The sequence below is a fragment of the Schistocerca gregaria genome, chromosome 3, assembly GCF_023897955.1.
Source record: "Schistocerca gregaria isolate iqSchGreg1 chromosome 3, iqSchGreg1.2, whole genome shotgun sequence".
Lineage (NCBI taxonomy): Eukaryota > Metazoa > Arthropoda > Insecta > Orthoptera > Acrididae > Schistocerca > Schistocerca gregaria.
The window spans coordinates 154701765-154706813 of record NC_064922.1 but is presented as its reverse complement, the minus strand read 5'-3'; the positions used below and the strand labels follow the sequence as shown (position 1 = coordinate 154706813).

The 5049-nt window shown below is 39.4% G+C and overlaps 1 pseudogene; it reads right to left on the bottom strand.

Moving 5' to 3' along the window:
* Nucleotides 1-1088: 1088 nt before the first annotated feature.
* On the bottom strand, nucleotides 1089-1206 carry LOC126356607 (5S ribosomal RNA; annotated as a pseudogene).
* Nucleotides 1207-5049: the final 3843 nt, after the last annotated feature.

Sequence of the window (5049 nt, the reverse complement as noted above, 5' to 3'; positions counted from 1 at the left end):
TCATGAAATTCCAATCACCATCATTCTCCTCCGAATGCGAAAATATGTTGTTGACACCGACTTACATAGGGAGAAACGATCACCACGATAAAATAAGGGAAATCAGAGCTCGTACGGAAAGATATAGGTGTTAGTTCTTTCCACGCGCTTTACGAGTTTGGAATATTAGAGAATTGTGAAGGTGGTTCGATGAACCCTCTACCAGGCACTTAAATGTGTTTTGCAGAATATCCATGTAGATGTAAATGTAACACCTAATATTGGCATCCAAGAACATTGTTTCAACCAATGTAGCTTTCCACATCATCACTTAAAACTTACAGGATGTAGAGTTGCTGTTTCAAGAGAATCCGATGGTGCTGATGTTGCTCCTGCGAGCGACATTAAGTACGAGAGCTTCGCGGCAAAACCAGTAGGAGTAAATCCTACGCGATGACTCACTAATGCAATGCAAGGTCGAGTTGTCTTAATCTCTTTAAGTCTTGGATGCAAAAGCATGGCTATTCTTACTGCACGCTTGTTATGTTATTTTCTAGGAACTTCCTAACTAAACTGATATACTTCTGCAGATTTAATAGAAGGAAGAGAACGGGGGAGGGGGGGGGGGGGGATCTTACGCTATCCAAGCCTGCTATACGCCTCCTAATCACATCTTCAATTCCGCTAGCTCTTCTCTCATATTTTTCCAAGTTCATAGAAGCTTTTCTGTATGTCATTCTGTCAGGACGGATCGAAGACGTATCTCGATAGCTCAGTCAGTTTGAAAACCGAAGTTCCAACTTAGAATTGCGGTCCTACAGAAAGTTTTAACATGCCAGAAAATTTAAAAATAGGGTACATTCTGCTGTACAGTGAAATAATCTAAACAAAATTAAAAGTAAACTCCTCACGCACAGGCAATTGAGGACCAAAGGTACCGACTGGCCGCCGTGACATCCTCACCCGCAGACGTCACTGGATGCGGATATGGACGGGCATGTAGTCAGCGCACCGCTCTTCCGGCCGTCCGCCAGTTACCAGACCGGAGCCGCTACTTCTCAATCGAGTAGCTCCTCAGTTTGCCTCACAGGGGCTGAGTGCACCCCACTTGCCAACAGCGCTCGGCAGACCGGATGGTTACCCATCCAAATGATAGCCCAGCCCAACAGCGCTTAACTTCGGTGATCTGACGGGAACCGGTGTTACCACTGCAGCAAGGCCGTTGGCAGTGAAACAGTCAGTTGTCAGAAATGCATTGTTTTCGTATTCTGAAATGTACTTTTGTAACAGTATTCGTGCTGTAACGAAAGGTAACGTCAATAGTAGTATTACCTAACGAAAATTCCTTTACATAACGAAGTAATCTGATCATTAAAGGTTAGTCACACGAGATTAGCGATAGATCTCATAGACCACATATCTTGGAGACTGTCGAGATGTTGTCGCACAAAGTACTTTGTAGGAAGAAAGAAAGAAATTTGACATGCCAGTTCAGTATAGTAAGAAGAATTTATGATTAAACTGGTTGGTAATTTTGGTGTATACTTAGGGCGACATTTCGAGTATAGATTTACCACCTTTGGCCATTACAAGTTTTTACCGTGCTTGCTGAACGTCTTTGTTATTATTAATATTTCAGACAACCACATGATTCTTTGGAGACCTCCAGAGAAAAACGTAATCTTCTTCGTAAATATCCGCAACTCGAGTTGAATGGATCGCGGTCACTTATTACTACCTTAACAGTAAATATAAATGCAATTTGAAGACTAAGCAGCTTTGGAACCAGTACCACATAAAGGTGTCCAGTGCCTCTGACTGTATGTTATCTATTGTATACGACCACTAGATCGTCATAAAAATAAATGTCCGAAGGTTTGGTAGTACTGGTGTGAAACTGCTAGTTGATGAATTGTGAACCGTAAGGATTGCGTTATTTCGCCAGAATTCCTGTATTGCATTTTTCGTTCTCTGTTCTACAGGGTAATGTGATAGCGATACACAAGGATAATCTTCATGTATTGTCTCAGCAGCATTAAAAGATCGTAGCCGCACGTAAAAACAACCATGAAAAATTTTCTGACCATTTGCGAATGTTAAAATACACACACACACACACAGACACAGACACAGACACACACACACACACACACACACACACACACACACACACACACACACACACACTTCCTGATACTACTACGGAGGACACGCAGTTATGATCTACTGGAAACCCTGTTCATGGAATGACGATAAATGCTGCACTAATGGATATCGCACATAATTTGAGGCAGAACATCACAGGCGGTACCGCACACCAGAATTAATAACGTTTCTGAAGTCCCACTGCGTTCCGCTACAGTCAGCATCCATCGAAGCGCCCGACATAATTAGCTTGATTAATAAAAGCGAGTAATTTACCGATGTTCCGATGAAACGTGGATCATATTCTCTCCCATGTCAGTGCTATGCTACTTTTCGCTTTGATTTTGTTGCAAAGACAATTTTATATTTTAATTACTGCCCACGTTTGGAAAAGGAGCGTTGATAGTGATTTTTACGTGTTACCAAAAAGCTTACGTTTACGGCATTTTACTGTTCGCTGCTTCCTGTACCTTATTTATGTCGCGATAAGTGGACAAACGACTTGTACGGCACCCACATTGTACATGTAAGACTGATGTAGCAAAGTATGTACTTGTAGCAAACAATATTTTACATGAAACTGCTAAAAACTATATAAGTGCTTCACTGCTTCATATTTTAAGTATAGAAATCCGGTAAATCTAAATGTTTCACACTTGCTTTTTTTAAAGAGCTAAGAAGTCCATAAACTGGATTCTCCGATACGTGATCCAGCCAATACTGTACTGTTAACGTGGGGAGTCATCTTGTAGCCCATATTAAATCTAAGGAACTCGTTATCTTGTGAGACGTCTTCCTATTTCAACACATATTATACTCCGGGCAACCACATCCGTGGAAATATTTCACAAATCAGGAACCGTAAAAGCTGATTCTTCATTGAAACGATCGGGTTCGCACATAATGGTTGCATTCTCAGGCATACGTACGAGTATAAAAATGGAGAAAAATACTGAATATTTTCTATACTCCAGTTTGTAGAAGGATGTAGTAAATAATATAAAAGTATGCACATTCAGTTCAGACAAAATCAAGAGCGGAGTTAAATGAACGACACAAGATTCTTAATCATATCAAACTAAATCGTCCGTCGAAGAAATGGTAGTTGGATACAAAAATCTGCAAAGCGATGGAGACCTCGACTTCAGGTCGTAATGGATCATACAGTAAAAAATGTTAAGAGAACTGATAGGGTCTAAAATTCAAAGTTGGAAAACGTGCAATTAAGATGTAGGCAATTAATAAAATAGGGGTATAATGGTGACAGCAACATAACGCAGAATAGACTCTCGTGGCAGTAGCATACGGTGATATGGATGCAGGAAGACAGGTATAAAAAAAAAAAAACACGATAAAACAGGAAACTTTAAACAAAAACAAAGCATTAATAGACAATGAACGGAAATAGAGAAACAGACTAACCAAAAGATGGTGATAACTGTAAGAGGGACGATAGTAACGAACTTACCAGGATGTCAAACTCAGTAGTCACATAGGCCGAACAAGCACACGGGAACGCTGAGCGCGTAGGGGCAAGGAACCGACCGAACAGCCCAGCGTGCACTGACCAGGTAATGAGGGACACAACGGGAGCGCGACAGGGACAGTAAATGCTAAGATATAGCGGGAAAGAGAAACGTGGGTGACTTCCTTACATAGACGATTAACGTAAAAATTATGAACTCTAATAACGGCTGGAACATCAAATAATCTTGACAGAAAAGAGACATTAAATACAGGGAGTGTTCTAAAACTACTGTAGGCTACCATAGACTGTCTTAAGTAATGATAGCTTTCGATAGTTTACCTAGTAGCCCTGCGGGCGTTACCTCATTTGATGTTTGTTTGAGTATGTGATCGGTGTCTTAACTAGATTCCACCAGAAAAAGGGACTGTTGGACTGTGTAGAAACTGGGGGTATATAGAGGACATCATTACCTACGTAATATTTTTCTTCTACAGAAGTATCCTCCTGTCTGTTATTTAAAAAAAAACAGTATTTATAGAAAAATTGAAATTAATGTTTAATTCATCTTTTATTCAAATAATCTTGTTTGTAACATGAATAAGAAGGACGTATTAAAAATAAAAAAGATTCAGACTTATTATACAGAGCAAGAAAATGATTTCCTAACAAAGGAAACATTTAAAATAAAATAAAAGACAGACATCCCTTCAATACGTCATCCAGCTTTTATAAAAGGTTTTTATGCTGTTCATAAAGAACTTATACATTGTCTAGTAACAGGAAATTCTCGCCTCTGATCGAGAACGTCCTACTGAGTAAGCAATAACTGCAATTATACAGATTCTTTAGGTTTGTGCATGTAAACTTTACTTGTATCAAAGTAATTGCTTTGGTTACCCAAAAAGCGCATAACGTACGCCATCACCTAATTCGTATTGCCTATAAAATGAAATGTATATTTCGTAAAGATACAAAATAAATAAACAACGAAGAGAAGTCGTCTGCTGCCAGTTCCTCTCTCACACATTGCTCTGTGTTTCTTTCCCTACCAATCCTATCAGTACTACCAGTAATCCTACCATTTACTACGACCTTTATGTACTGTACCGATATTACCGAAATGTAGTTTTAATACAGAGCAACTCTATAAATGCAGCGCGTAATCGTAGGCATAGAATAATGGAAACTTTTAGTTGAAGAAGATGAGGATATAAAGGTCATATCAAGAAGAGAAAGGACGGAGGAAAATAGATATAGTTACTTAGTTTATTCAGATTTTTACTACTACAATACTACTATGCAAAACCCGCGTCTGGCTGTCAGTCGTAGGGAGGATAGGGCCAAGAGGAGACTAAGCATCTTCCGCGTTGTAAACTTTATTTTAACAGATTAAACATCTATTGCAAAAACATCTCCAATGATGTTGACTACTAAGCAACAGAATAATTTACGGTCAA